This window comes from Phyllostomus discolor, chromosome 9 (genome assembly GCF_004126475.2).
Source record: "Phyllostomus discolor isolate MPI-MPIP mPhyDis1 chromosome 9, mPhyDis1.pri.v3, whole genome shotgun sequence".
Lineage (NCBI taxonomy): Eukaryota > Metazoa > Chordata > Mammalia > Chiroptera > Phyllostomidae > Phyllostomus > Phyllostomus discolor.
In genome coordinates this window covers 51,050,698-51,066,728 of record NC_040911.2, presented here as the reverse complement: position 1 = coordinate 51,066,728, position 16,031 = coordinate 51,050,698, and the positions used below count along the sequence as shown (strand labels likewise).

Genomic DNA, 16,031 nt, shown 5'->3' with positions numbered 1-16,031 from the left:
TTATAATTCATCAGATATTCTCTGAGCACCTGCTATGAAATATCATCCATATTTTACATAGAATGGGAATTGATATAATTTAATAGCTGGCCTTAACAGAAGTTGGAGGAACAGGTAGAGGTAATGATGCAAGGGAAGGAATGGTTCTTGGATATAATGTAATTTTGCATTTCTTCCAGGACATTTTGGAGTGTTATGAGTGTGCTATGTGTTCACCCTGGTATTTTGTTAGCATTAAGATGAGACAACTAGGAAGGAAAAACGAAATGCATCACCCTCTACCCCTTCCCATTGTTTTATTAGGCTACACCAATAAAAGGCTCAGTATTGACTTTAATTTGATGTTAAATTTAAGGATATTAAAAATGTCTTAAAAGAAAAAAGGACAAAAGCAAGTAATATCAAAAAAGGAGAAGCAAACCTCTTCTATTTGAGGCTGTTTTTTTTTAAAAAAATTAATGGCCAAATGAACTTTGTGCACAAGAGGAACTTATAGGGTTTTAAAGTAACCTTCAAAGACACTAAATAAAATTTCCCTAAATAATTAGCTTCACCTTATAAACTAGGTTAATTAAATTTCCTTAGAGTTTAAGGCTTAACCATTTTAAATTACATTTGCAATTTGTTTTTTTAATATCTGATTCTGTAAAAGCTTTCAAAGGGCCCAGTTAGGGTAGTCCCAAAACTTTCAAAATCTTTGCAAACACTTAACTAACTTGTAAAGTTAATAAATTAAACTTCTATGTGTAGTAATTCAAGTTTCCAAATTTTCAAGTACTGTTTGTGAACTTAAATTCTCAAATTAATCTCAATTAAATATTTAAAATGAAAATCATAAGGTTAATATGTCAGATTATGTTGAATATTTGAAGAACCTTAAATACAAACATATCAGATTATCATATTAATTACAAAACTTATTTCTAGCTGAACAGAGTGTGATCACCATGGTGTTGACTGTCAGTATGAAATACTTATTTCTACATCTAACCAGGATAAGCCACCTGACTTACCCAATTAAGGGGAATAAATTTGCCATCTTGGATAGACCGGAAGTACTTTCGGGACTATAGTACAGTTAGATTTCGGAGACTAAGATGAAGACCTTGTCTGCTAACTATTCAGTAGTCATGGGAAGATTCTTCACCTGCCACAAAGGAACAAGCTGCACCTGTTCTTTGGTTCCTGTACTGTGTGGGTGGAGGGCAGCGAGCCGGTACCTTACAGCTCAGGCTTCAGATTCACAACACTGGACCACACACCCTCTGGGCATTTTTAAAACTTTATCCTATGCAGTTTTTGAGGGCTTTTTAAAAATAACCTCTTTCAACATTTGTTAGCCTGATTTGGATAGATGTAATTCTGCACCTCTTACTAGTTTGAAGATCATTTCTTTTCCTACTTGATTTCATGTATTTGGTTTCTGAATTTTTTCATATCTCATGGATTCTAGGCCATGATTCAATATCCTTATATTGATAAAGTCATAATTCATTAGATTTTTTTTATAAACTTAATGAACGAACTGCTACAGATAATGTGATCTGGATTATAGGAAGGGCATGACTTCCTAAAAAGTGAGTCAGTCAGGAAGGGCTGGATTGTGTTATAGTAACAGGCAAGTCCAGAACCTCAGTGGTTTAAAACAACAGGTTTATCTTTATTCCTGCTCCATGTGCATCACAGGTCAGTGGAGGGCTCTGCTCTGTGTCTCCCACACTTAGGGCAGGACAGGAACTCTGGAGTATCCTGCCAGCAATAAGCAGTCCATCCCAAAAGTGACACATGACTTCTACTCACCTCCTCTCAAAGAGGCTGGAACCTTCAGTCTCCCATTGGCCTAGAAGGAGAGGAGACTCTGCCACCCTTGTGACTGCCAAATCTGCATAGGCTTTAAAGCACTGATGGTCAATTATGTTATTTTTTGGTAATTTCCTAATATTCATTGCAGGATTTTAATAGAAGGTAAGTTTGGTCCTAAAGTAGTCACTGTTGCCCTGTTACAGATGTGCACAGTGATCTCACGTGTATCATCATGTTTAGCTCTGATGGGTGTTCTTTGGTATCCCCATTTTCTGGTGAGTAAGCAAACCTAGAGGAGTTAATTCACTCTGAATGTTTTCAGTGCTAACATACCTAATGGGAGATGTTGCTTAACTGGTTTCTTGGTTTTCTGTCATTTATTTGAAAAGAACAATAACTTCAATAGGCTCAACTTGGAATTTGAGCTTATAATGAATTTTTAAGTAGAATTGTGAACAATCAGTTGTCAAAAACCTTTGAGACCTGGCTCAGACTTCTTAAGTGTGCATAAAATGTGAACCGCATTAAATTAAAATGTGACCTCCATGAGAGGAGGACCTTGGTCCTCACCAGTGAATCTCCCAGAGCAGTGCTTGGCACCTAGGGAGCACTGAATAAATATGAAATACTTGAACAAAAACACTCAACAAATGTTGTCCTGTTGTTATTAAAATGAGCTGGTCTCTATTCATGCTCTTTGTTACGATTAATTTCTGTTGACCAATATTCATTCAACACGTTTCAAACCAAACAGATGTAATGTTACTACGGTTGTGGAAATGTTCTTTAACTTAGAGAATGCTTTGTTTCCCCTGACCTCCTTGCCTGATTTAGAGGGACTGAAAGTGCCCTACTAGACATTAGGCCAGGGCACATTCAGGCTTTAAGGACATGCTCTGAGATCTAAGTGAGTGCATAGAAATGCATTCCGCCACCTACCTCCCAGGGCCCAGCAAGGGTATCTTGGGTAATTCCTGGATTCCAAGATTTCTCAATATCAGAGTTAAATGATAAAGCTGTTTTATTGCTGAAGCTAAGATGTGATTTGGCTGTGATTCACAGGGGTGATAGATTGGAGGAATGGTGATTGGGGGAGAAGAACCTGAAGCCAAGTTGATCTGAACTGCCCTGTTCAATAACAGACCTTGTGCACAGAAAACTTGACTTTCCTTTTCACTTAAAGCACTTCTGAAGCCCTTTGTGGAATCTGGCCTTCCCAGTCCAGGAAGTAGAGCACTCTACAGCTTACATTCTTTGCACTGAAGACCTTGACAGTGAGGACAGTCAACATGGCAGTAGCTTATTGCATAGGCAGCTTGTAAGCATTCCCCTTTCAGATTTCTGGTCAAAGTTAAGTCATGTTTTCACCTCTCCTGCTGCCTCTCCTTCTTACAACTGGTTTAGACAAAGGCTACCTTGGATTTGATTAAGTGTAATTTTTTTAACCATTGCCTGAGCTTAAGGTTTTTACCGATTTTGAGGAGAGGGGAAAGGCAAAAGAGAAACATGGATAGGTTGCCTCCCATACGTGCCCCTACTGGGAATCAAACCTGCCACCTAGTTATGTGTCCTGACCAGGGATTGAACTCACAACCTTTCAGTGTATGGATGATGATCCAAGTATCTGAGCTACCCAGTCAAGACTGAAGTTGATTTTTAAAAATTAAGGATGTTTTATAAGTGTCACTGAGCAGGGTGTTAAACTCATATTAAGTGAACTTACAATTAAACTGTGATGTTTAGGACATAGTAGAATTAGCAACCCATGTTTTGACACATTCCTGGATTTGAGGGTGGTTTTGTAACTGAATTGGGTTTTCTGACATTTCAACAGCTACCTCAGTCCCAGAATGTTTCCTATTCATATGCTTGACTGTCCTACGTCTACCTCCACACAAACCGCTTAGGTCAAGTTCTGTGTCCTAGGCCACAGCTTCCCCACAGCTGCCCGAGATCCCATCCCAGTCCTTCGGACTCCTACCCAGCTCCTGCCAGCACTGAGCCCAGAGTTTGGAAGTGCTCTCCAGCTAGGACTGGCTACATCATTCTGGGAGTTAGTACAAAAAAAATGCAGGGGTTTTTGTTTAAAAATCAGACAAAAGCCTGGTTCCTCTCCTCTGTATCTGCCGCTCATAGTGTTTACATTTGCTATTCAATGTTGGTCTTTTGGCAGCAGACCCTTATGGGGGCTCCATCCCTGCAGTCCAATGTGGCACAAGGCTGAGTACCTGATGCTGATCCTCCCCACACCCAGGTCACTGGGGCAGAGGGCAGAAGCAAGTTGGAGGGCAGCCTGGGGAATGGTTGCCAAGAACCTGATCTGCTGAGTTGGGGAGGAGGTGGGCCCACAGGAGCCAAGGCTCTAAGCCCCTGGCACACCCTCCTTTGTCCCAACAGACTGCTTAAAAAACACAAAGATAAAATTCTTAAGGAATGCAAGATGACCCCAGATGTGGCCCCCTCTGCATGTTCCCTGTACAGCTACAGTGGTTCCCTGCCAAAAGCCAGAGCAGCTCGCAAGCAGGGGTCTCAGGTTAGGTATAAATTTGCCCTCCTGGCATGCAATTTTGACATTTAAATGTGCACCAGGAAGTCCATTTTGCCCCCAGCCTCAATAATCTTCCATCCTGGAGGAGTTCCCTGTGGGCCTGGCGTTCATCACAAGGAGCGTGAGAATGGATCCTTAGAGCCCAGATGCTCACAGTCCTAACTAGGAGTGGGACAGTGCCTTCCAGGCCATTTGCTGCAGAGTAAGTAACACAAATAGCACTTCTCGTGCTAATATTGATCCCTTCTCATAAGCCAGCTTCCTGAATTATTAAACTAAGAGACACCCTTGGGCAAAGGGAAAATACAACCATGGAGAGAGGAGAGAGGTTCTAGCCTTGTATCAGTCTATAGTAGCAAAGCCCTAAACCAGACAGGAATGCAGAAAGATGGCTGAGAATGAGATTGTTGTGTTTAACAACAGATTCTGGAGCACCTCTCAGCAGCTGTGACTTGAGCTTGCCTGTGGCCAGGTTTTCTTGTTCATGTTTTGTTTCTCTTCTGCTGTTTCATGTACATTTGTTTGGCCCCCTAAAGAAGTCCTCCCAGCCCACCCTTCCCCACACCTAGATCTGTGCTCCCCTTATCTAATAACCTACACCGAACCATAAGCCACTCACTGTACACATGAGGTGAAGGAAAGCAAGGCAGGGAGAGCACACAAGTCCATCTGGAAGTGGCCACCATGGGTAAGAGATTAGGAACTTGGAGTATGGATGGACAAGCAGAGAGTGAAGAAGGCCACAGAGCAAAGTCCAGATAAGCCACCAGGCCACCAGGGAGAGAGGGAGCTGGTGCGACCAAGTTAGACTGTGCCTTGGACTTTCCCCAGGTGAGCTGGAGACTAGGAATGCCCTCCTGGGAAGCATTGGCCATGGGGTTAACTCTCCTAAGACCTTCCCCAGGTCTTACCTTGTAACAGAGCTCTGTATACCCACCTCATGCTGTTCTCTACCAGGAAACATTTTTGGAATGTAAGATCTCTATTTTTTATTCCTTCCCTCCCTTCTTTGGCAAAATAATTTAGGTTTAAAAATAATAATAGATAAAGAACTTTATTTACTTCTATTATGAAAATTAATTGACAGGAAAATGGAAAGTAAGAATTGGGCCTTTCCACAGTCCTCTGAGCCACCAATGTAGGGCAAGGCAGAGGGTGGATTGTAAAGAGTGGTACGTGATTTGTGACGTGTTGCTGAGGTGTGGAAGTATTTTTAGTGATGAAATAAAAATGCTTACCTGACTTCTAAATAACATTAAGTGCCTAATGTTACAATGGTGGGTTGAGATATTATTGGTAATCACTGCCTAAGTCACCACGAGCACATGTAACATGTGGTGGTGTCAATTCTACTGTCTGTGCTTGGAAGATAACACACTGGCAGCCACATGCCACTGTAAAACTGAAGCCTTGCATGCATACAAACAGTGAGAGCATATGGTTATTTATTTTACATGACATTGTGACATGTAATCACAAAAATATCTCATAATGTTTAAAGTAAATATACAATTTTATGTTGGACCACTTTCATAGCCATCTGGGCTATAGGTTGGACACCCCTGCTTTAAGCAAACAGATTGCTTATCAGTAGCTGCATGTGAATTTAGAAATCATTATTTACAGAAACAATGTTAAAAGAAGGGTGGGGTGGGTTACAGAGCAATACAAAATGTATTCCCTGACCACAAATTAGAAAGAAATAAAAGATCTCTGGAAAATATCCAAGTATTTAAAATCTAAAAAACAAACTTCTAATTAATCCATCAGTCAAGAAAAAAATCAAAATAGATATGGTAAGAGGTTTTTATTTGGGTGCTAAATGATCTGGGACAATGGGGGACTCCCCACCTCAAAGTTCATCTCCTCTGCAAAACCTGTCATCATGTTATCATCAGGCCAAAACAAAAGTCAATTCCCAGAGTTCCTGCTCCATTTCAAAGTACTGTCCTTCAGAGCCCACAGGCGGCTGCTAAGCAGTCATCCAGGTAGCTTAGCTTCTTTCTAGTGGTTATCCAGCTTCAGAATCCTTCCTGCAGGCTATGTGTGGAGCAGATGTGGCCATGGCCATGTGGTTGCTAGGGCCACAGGGTCACATGCTCCCTGGTGAGAGAGCATGCAAACTCACCAGCAAATGATCCACCACGTCAGTCAAAGAAAGAGAGAGACTCTTTCCTGGAGGCCTTGGGCCACATGATTGCTAAGACTAAGTGGCACATGGAGAGGACGGGCCAGTGCACTGTCTGAGTGCAGGTCCTGAGGAGTATTAAGCAAGAGAGAGTTTCTTTGTTCCCCTCAGGTTATATTTGTTTTGGGTATAGGGCAGGCCAGGTGGTTTCTTAGAATGACTAAGTACCCAAACTTTCATGTGCTTTTTGTGAGCCCAACCAAACTCTTCTTTCCCCAGGCTAGACTGTAAGGCCTCTTTAGACCAGCACCTCCCCTGCCACCATTCTGACCTCTATTGTGCATGTGCCTGCCTTCCCCTGGTCCCACCCCCAGGCTGGTACCAGAAGCAAGTAGTAGGGCTTCTTCCTCTATCCAATTATCTTGCTAACCTTGCACATGCTCAGTGTAAGACCCTGTCCCCTGTCACCATCTCGGCCAATTAGGGAGACTCTTGTGCCAATCTATCGACTTCACACCTCCCACATCCTAGTCCCCAAATGCAGCAAGTTGCATGCAGCCAGTTGCACATACTCAGGGTCCACTGGAAGAGAGTGACTGAACCAAAGACCTAAATAAAGGGACCCTGGAAACCCCACATGTTATCTCATGCAGCTCTGAGGATGGCCACAGCAGGAGGGGCAGGGTATCTGCAGCCAGGAGACAGACCTCCATACCCAGGGCAGAGCTTCTGAAAGGCAACTATTCAGTTACACAAGCAATGTGGCCTTGCAGCCTCTGGAGTACTACAAAACTCAATTTCCTTGCCATGGCCCTGGGCAGCTCTTGAAAGCACTCTTTGGCTGTATGCCCTCAGTCCTTGAACCTCCAACCACTGTTCCTGAGGAGTGAGGGGCATGGTTCAGTGCGCAGGCAGCTGCTAGGTCCCATTCCCATGGCCTAGCTCTATCTACTCCAGTGGCCCCTCCTGTTCCCTGACCTCAGCCAACTCTTAGTGGTCTGGACAGGCTGCCTACTCGTATCAAGTGGAGAAAAATCAATGGAACTAAAAGCTCTTTCTTTTAAGAATGTCAATAAAATTGATAATAGTTTAGTCACATTGATCAGAAAGAGTAGAGAAGATGAAAATTAAGACAAGTAATATCAATGTAGATTCCACAATACTGAAAGCATGATAAAACAATATTATAAACAAATTCATGCCAAAAAAAACTACAACTTGGGAGAAATGGAAAACTTATTAGAAAATGATGAAAAAATAGATAAGTGGTAGTGAAATTGGCAGAGTGAAAGACTCCTAAAAATTGCATAAAATCAATAACTATCAGAATCAACTTTTTTGCAACTCTGGAAATTAATCAAGGTATGGAGCAATCCAGAGTGCCTTAGCCAAATAAAATTTTCTTTTAAAAAAGGAGAAGAAACAACTGAATGTTGGCAAGAAAGGCAAGTTTTATGGTGCTTTAACTTGCTTTAGTCTTATTCCCCACTCTGAAGCTGTTATTGAAAAATAACAGCCCAGAGCCAGTGGCTGAGCACTGCCAGTGGCCAGGGGCAGCCAGGGATGAAATAGACCACAAGGTCCACCCACTGTGGTTTACCTGGGGGTGCATCTGCACCTTCCAGCTTTGCTCAGCATCTGTGCTCTGTGTTGCAGGTCTGCTGAGAGCTCCAAGCTGAGAGGGAGTGCCAAGCAACATCCTCAGTTCCTGAGAGTCTGCCAGGCCTCTTCATTCATAGGGGCAATTTGATGCAAATAATTTGTGTCAGGGAATAATTTTTAACAAAAGTTATCAGTTCCTTAATGACTCTAAATAAAATAACAGTAGATACAAATAAGAAGTGACTCTGTGTGCCCTGCCCTCACCTCATAGGATATAGTCTTTTGATTCTCTGGGATTCCAGCCTTCACACAGTCAGACTTCAAAAGTGTTGCAGGGTCAGTACTGAAGTTTGAACATGACTGATAATAGCAACAATCAAGCCCTGGCTGGCATAGCTCAGTGGATTGAGTGCGGGCTGGGAACCAAAGTGTCCCAGGTTCGATTCCCAGCCAGGGTACATTCCTGGGTTGCAGGCCATAACCCCCAGCAACCACACATTGATGTTTCTCTCTCTCCCTCTCTCTCTATCTCCCTCCCTTCCCTCTCTAAAAATAAATATAAATAAATAAAATCTTTAAAAAAAATAGCAACAATCAACTGGTAGTAAAAGCAAAATTTAATTTCCAGCAGACAAGTGAAGATGAGCTTTCCATTCCAAAAGTAGACATCATCCTGAGGCAGCTGGTAGGAGGCACACACAATGCAGCACTTGCTGGTACCCCAGCAACTACTTCAAGAGATCACTCCAGTAATAAGCCCCTGTGTCCCAAATTTGGAACACTGAAGAGCCCTCCCAAAGAATATGATATGACTGCCAATAATAAAAGCTAGTATAAAGTGGTGCTACAGAATATTCTGGAAACAGAAAATGAATATTCTAAAGAATTTCAGTCTGTTCTTTTAATCTATCTATGGCCATTGCAGACCAGTGAAAAGTTTGCAAACACTTCATATTTAACAGTTAATCCAGAAAAAATATATGTTCTTTCCATAGAATGCTTGTATAGTCTTTAGAAGAATACACCAAGTTGCCTGAAGCTCAGCAGAGTTGGAGGCTGTTTTTTTTTTTTTTTTTTAAATCTGACACCACAAATGAAATCCTTGTACTTCATGTATTGTGCCAATCACCCATCTGTAGTTGATGTTCTCATGGAGCACAGTAAGAAGTTGGGAGATTTCATGAAAGTGAAAGGTGCCAACAGTCTGGGCATTCTCATGTTGACCACTGGCCTTAGCAAAGCATTCATGTGCCTGGGTAAGTACCTTACACTGCTCAAGGACTTGAGAGACACATAAATTTTCATTTAGATAGACAGGATATTATAAAAAATCTATGACTGTCTTCAAAAACCTTTTAGCCCAGTTTCAAATATATGGGAAAGGAAAGAGCTGGAGTTGCAAATCCTGACAGAAGCCATCTGGACCTGAGAGGGAAATGCCACTAAGACCCTGAGCAACATCATTTACATGTCCCTGGTCATGATTCAGTGTACCAGAAGTGAGGAAAAGAATAAAAGTTATCCTCTACTCTTCTCAAATATTTTGCAAATGTTGTCTTCTAAGTGGTTTTAACTCTCAGGGAAATTTACCAATGACAGGAATGATAATTATAAAGCTTAAGGACAGTGAAACATATAGAAGTACATTTGAAATATCAGGGGACATGACTGAGTGGATATTAAGTGTCATGCAACAACCAAGCAAGATCTCCATGAATGGCTGGACCATCTACAGAAACAAATGAAAGTCACATCCATCACTAAAAACACCTTCATTAAGCCTCATTCTGTGCCATCTCATACCTTCCCCTCCCATTCAAGTACCCCATCCAGGAAGCATACAGACAACAAATCAGTGCTGTTGACGCCTTCCTACTACATGCTGCCCCTCCCCTCTCATCATGGCACTCTACATACCACTGTTAAATGGGGGCCTTCGAGCCTTCAAAGACTCCAAGCTATGGAGCCTGTGCTGGCTGTGGCCTACCTGCACCTCCCCTCTAGCCTTTGGCTGCTTTCTACTACAAGGATCTTAGTAAGAGTCCCAAGACCATGACAAAGCTTCTACATACGCATAAACCTAAGCAGACACCCTCAACAAAGAATTTGTGCTAAGGAAAAGTACAGCTGCTTTGGAAGAAGATGTGCAGATTCTGAGTCATCAAAGTTTATTGCAAAAGCACCAAAAAACAGCAGACACTCATTTTAAGTTCATGTAAACAATCTGCCAATTCTGCTTCCAGAAAAAGGAAAAATTATAATGAAATAAACTAAAAGCAATTATCAGATAGTGATAGAAGAAAGGAGCCTTGTTGATACTATCTATGCATTGAATGATAAAATTTAAGAATTAAGACAACATAACAAGAAGAAATCTCTGGAGGAAGAACAGAGAGCCTTCAAAGACCTGGAAAAGCTGCTGAGGAAAGTTTAAAGAACATAAACAACCCTGCTGAGGATGAGACCAACCTGTAAGAAATGTCCTAGGTTCTTTCTTGAAGATCAGTTACAAGACAAAGCTGAAAGTCCCATGATCCCGGCCAGTGTGACATTCAGGACCACAGGACAGGGCTGGTTGAAAGCCATCATATAGAAAGTGGAGTTCATTATAGAAACAGCTGTTTCTATAATGTTCTTGAAGAGTCTAAATATGAGGTATAGACACCAAGAGCCAAACTGAATTAATCTTAACTCTGGTAAAATCTCAACCACCTCATTTTGCAATAAGTACAGCGACTGACTACCAATCATGGTCTTTCAGACTTTTATTGACTATATATATATATATATATATATATATTCATATATATATAAATTATATTATATATACATATTTCTTATTTTCAAAAACCCAGCTTCCTAGTCGTAGAGGTAGCAAAATGGAGCTGGAGCTATTTCAAAGCCTCATTCCCAAAGAATTTTGATTATTTACCTTGTCTAGTGGTTCCTTGATAGACACTGCAAGAAAGATTCACTTGACCTAAATCAATACTTGTTCAGTACTGAAGTCTTCTTCCCAAGCTGAATTTACTGAGAACATTTACAGTTGTTTTAACATCACAGTTGCCTGCAACAATGTATAACTTAGGAAAAAATATATAAACCAAAAAGTTGAAAGGAAAAAAGAAGAGGTGAGATGCCCATTGGAACATTAAAGAGCTCTGACATGTTTCTGGAAATATAGAAAACCATGTGCCATTACCACCATCTGACTTCTGACCTTTTTCATCTTCTCAACTGACACTGTGTCTCAATTAAGCAATAACTCACCATTTCCCTGATGCAGATCCTGGCCTGTGGAGAAAAAGGGAGGGCATGGCCACTCTCTCAGAGAGAGAGAGAGAGAGAGAGAGAGAGAGAGAGAGAGCCCTAGCCCCTGCCTGGACAGGCTATTATTTCTTCTCTGGGTACATTACATGGAGGGTAGATCTCATTTACTATGTATAGGTTCACTGCAGGTGATTACCTTTTACAGATAACAAAGGAAAGAATGTTGCTAATCACTTCAAAGAGAAGGATGTTGCAGACCAAGGGGAAAAGTGGTTGAACTGGTTACAGGGAGGTTTAGCACAGATCTTAAAAAGTTACAGTAAGAACTTGCTGTGTCAATTCAGGGTGAGGGAGTTTTAGCAAAAGCAAGTCTCATAGCAGTCTAGGTACAATGCAGGCCTGATTCCCCATGGGAAAACCTCTCTGTGGACATGGTCCTGTGTGCCAACTCACTCCCCACTGGTTTTGTGGAAACTGAGCTACATTTCCATGCCACGTGAAACATTTCCCTATATTTCCCCCTCTCTCAGCCCCTGGTAACCACTGGTGGGGTGAGAGATGTATACACATAAGGCTGTGTGCATCCTCAGCTAAGACTTAAGATGGTTCTAGTCATCTTTGGCTGAGCATGAGGCTGTGTGCAAGCAGATAATGAGATTAAGGTATAGGTGTGAATTTTCTGGCTTAATGCTGAAGGCATATCCCAACAAACACACAGAACCTAAGAGTAAATTAGAAGATTTATTGATTCCAAGAATTTAAGAATATACTTGTCCAATCATTAGCTGACCACTAAACTAACCTAGTAGAGGTCTTAAAGCAATAGAGACTTCACATACAACAAAGAGCTAGACTTTAGAGAATTAGATTAGAAAAATCATTTTTTAAGAAACCAAGACTGTCAATTATATCTCAGTAAAACAGAAAGAAAAATAAACAAATATTTTTAAGAAGAAAAAAAGAAAGCAAGACTATTACTGCAACAAGCAACAAAAACAAACTGAAGAGGGAAGGAAAATCTGATTTCCAAAGTTGCTTCATTATTATAAATGTTCAGGTTTCCACAAAAAATCAAAGAAACAAGAAAGTGTTGCTCATAAAAAGAAAAAAAAGACAATCAATAGAAACTGTCCCTGAGGCAGTCCAAATGTTGAACTTAGCAGACAAAGATTTTAAATCAGCTATTTTAAATATGTTCAAGGAACTATGAACTAAAGGAAATGATGTTTAAAGAACTAAATGAAAGTATGAGATGATCTGTCACCAAATAGACAATATAAATAAAGAAAAAAATTGTGAAAAGGAAACCAAATAGAAATTCTGGAGGTGAAAAAAATAAAAATTTACCAGAAAAAAATCAACAGAAGACTTTAGCAGGCAGAAAATGCGTTAGTGAACTTAAATATAAGTCAATTGAGATTATCCAGCCTGAGGAACAAGAAGAAAAAAGTATACACACACTCCAGAAAAGGGAACAAAAAAGCCTGCAAAGATGTGTAGAACAACATCAAGCATACCAACATACACACACTTAACATCTTAGGAGGGAAAAAATATCTGAAGAAGTAGCCAAAATGTTGCCAAATTTTATGAGAAACATTAATTCACACAATCAAGATGTTCAACAAATACTTAATAAAACAAATTCAAAGAGATCAATGCCTAGACACATCATAATCTTTTAAAAGCCAAAAACAAAGACAGAATCTTAAAAGTAGCAAGTGAGAAGTAACTCATCACAAATAAAGGTTCCTCAGTGAAATTAGCAGTTGATTGCTCCCCAGAAACAATAGAGAGCAGAATAAAGGGGAAGACTTTTAAAGTTGTGAGAGGGAAAAAAACTGTCAACCAAAAATTCTATATTCAGCAAGTCTTGCATTCAAAACTAAAGAAGAATATAAAACATTTTCTTATAAACAAAAACTGGAAGAATTGTTCATCATTAGCAAACCTTCCCAACAAGAAATACTAAAGAAAATATTTCAGGCTGAAATGAAAGAACATTAGACAGTAACACAAATTCATGTGAAAAAATAAAAAGCACCAGTAAAGGTAAATACAATATTAAAAATAGTATTAATGTAGTTTTTGTATGTAACTCTTTTTTCTCCTATTTGATTTAAAAGACAACTCTTACCAGTTCTACAAAACACTTTGCTGGAAATTCTATCCAAACACTTAGGCAATAAAATGAAATAAAATGCTCATTTTGTCAATATATGTCTCTTGGATGCCCACATTGTGCCAGGGTGTTTAAGTACAAGAAACACATTTTTGACCAGATAAGCAATAATCTCTGGCCTCAAAGAGCCGCACTCTGACATATCTATGATAAATGATTTTCTGCTGCTTTTGGAGGTGTGGTATAGGGATTAAGGCTGGAAACTGTTGCAACCACTTAGGCATCTGGTGGGAGGCCTCTTTGAGGACAGTGAACACTGTACAGCAGGCAAACAGGACAGACCAGACCAAGCCTTGATGTTATTAGAGATATCACTGAGCCACTGAATTTGAATGTCAGTTATCTGAGCCAATAAAACATACAGTGGAGGGGGGCAGGGGTGAAGAGTCAGGTGAAAGAAGCAATTAAATATTAAAAATAGACAAAATGCATGAACTGACATTCAAAAAACAAGAAACCAGAGTGACCAAAGCCAAAAATACAAAAGATAATAATCCTCAGTATTAATTAAAAAATGAAAATTAAAGACAATCTAAGATTATCATTTTACATCCATCAAACAAAAAAATTAAACTTATCCTAGGCTAGTGTGGCTCAGTGGATTGAGCACCTGCCTGTGAACCAAAGGGTGACTGGTTTGATTCCCAGTCAGGGCACATGCCTGAGTTGCAGTCCAGGTACCCAGTGGGGGGTGTTCAAGAGGCAGCCACATATTATTTCTCTCCCTCTCTTTCTCCCTTCTTTCCCCTCTGTTTAAAATAAATAAATAAAATCTTTTTAAAAAAAGAAAATGAGGAAATCTCATTTAAGGATAAAAAATTTTATTTCAGGCAGCTTAAAGTGAGATGTAATCGACTGGGAAGTGGGATGCTACCGAGGCAGTAGATGGAATAGGAAGAACTCTGGGAAAAGTTTTCAATTAGCAATAATCGCGCCTCGGATAAACCTCATTGGCTACGATACTGCCACTGCGCAAAGCTGGAATAGGAAGAACTCTGAAACTGCACTGCTGTTACTGACCAGTGTCTAGCATCCTGGTTGCCTTTTACCATTTAGGTAGAATAAATAGCAAACTGAGCCAGAGAGGAGGAAGGAGACATGTCTCACATGCTAACTCAGTAGTCCTGAGCCTGGTCTGATAATATTGCCAGGTGTTCCAATATCACAGGAAACACTGTGTTAGCAAAAAAGAAGGGAAGTCCTTGAAATTCTACATAGCATTTCCACTGTCCAGGAAAGAAAGCCTTGAAACTGTGCTTTCACCCCAGGGCCTGGAATGAAGGAGAGGGTCCCCAGTGCCCAAAGAAGCCCATAAAACAACTTTGGTTAATTGTCTACTTCTGGTCACTATCTGTTTTACAAGGGAGTCCCTAATACTTATAAAAAGAGCCCATAAATAACTTTGGAAAGTGCCCCAACTTTAATTAACTGCTTCCTGTCATATATTTGTTTTACAACAAGATGAACAAATGGAGTCTGGAGCAAGATAAGGATTCAGGCTAACAGACCCCCACACATACCTAAGTTTGGGTTGTCACATTCCCCCAAGAAAGCTGGCACCACATTTACCCATTAATCAAGATGTAATTTTTCCATCCTATCTCACCAAATATATAAGTCCTCAGAAGAAAGGACTCTTTCTCGGGGGTCAGGGCACTCTTGGCGCTCTTGGCTCTTGGGCCACCAGGCCTTTGGCCACCCAGAGTTTGCCACCTTGGTCTTCAGATGCTTACTTTTGCCACCCTGCTTTGCCTTGAAACTTTGCCTTTCACCCCCACTCTACCCAGTCCCATTTTCTTCCATGGGAATGGGTTACTAATAAACTGATCACATGCTAATAGATTTGCTGATCTGTAATTCTTTACATGCATCAGCAAGAAGAACCAGGTCTCTTCCCTCAACACTACTATGTGGGAGAAACTGTGGATTTGGCCATGGGTAGAAGCTGGAAGTGGGACAGGATAGTAAGAAGCTAGGAAAATTCCCAGGCAAGTGAAATGGGGAAACAAACCAGATAATTAAACAAGGCCAAATAGTTTCAGCAACTTACAGCCAGCTGATGAATCACAGGACCTTCTCTTTTCTAACCAAAATACTTGAGTGCCAATGGTTTATACCTCTCCTCCCTAAACCAGAGACTACATAATAGCTTAAATCACCATGGTCTAGGAAATTAGAATAGAGACCCAATTAATGACCTTTGTGTCAGCTAAACCCAAGGACAGATGATGTCAGGGAAAGAAATAACAAAAACTCCATTAAAAGCCAAACAAACCCAAGATAAAAGTAGAACAGTAATACAGATCAAGAAATGATTCTGGCCGCCCCCCTCCTATGCTCATTTTGATACATCAGCATATTAAAAATGTACCTGGAAAGCTAATGGATATTCTAATAAAACCCTCCCTTAAGATTCTCATCCATATAAGAAAAATAAAACCTCCAAAAAAAAAAAAAAAAAGGATATCAAGGTGGGCTTGCTCAGGAGCATGCCCCAT

General features: G+C 40.4%; 2 pseudogenes; one reads left to right on the top strand and one right to left on the bottom strand.

Moving 5' to 3' along the window:
• Positions 1 to 4,243: 4,243 nt before the first annotated feature.
• On the top strand, positions 4,244 to 10,556 carry LOC114506024 (annotated as a pseudogene).
• A 3,776-nt stretch (positions 10,557 to 14,332) lies between these two features.
• On the bottom strand, positions 14,333 to 14,513 carry LOC114507223 (annotated as a pseudogene).
• Between the last annotated feature and the right edge of the window lie 1,518 nt (positions 14,514 to 16,031).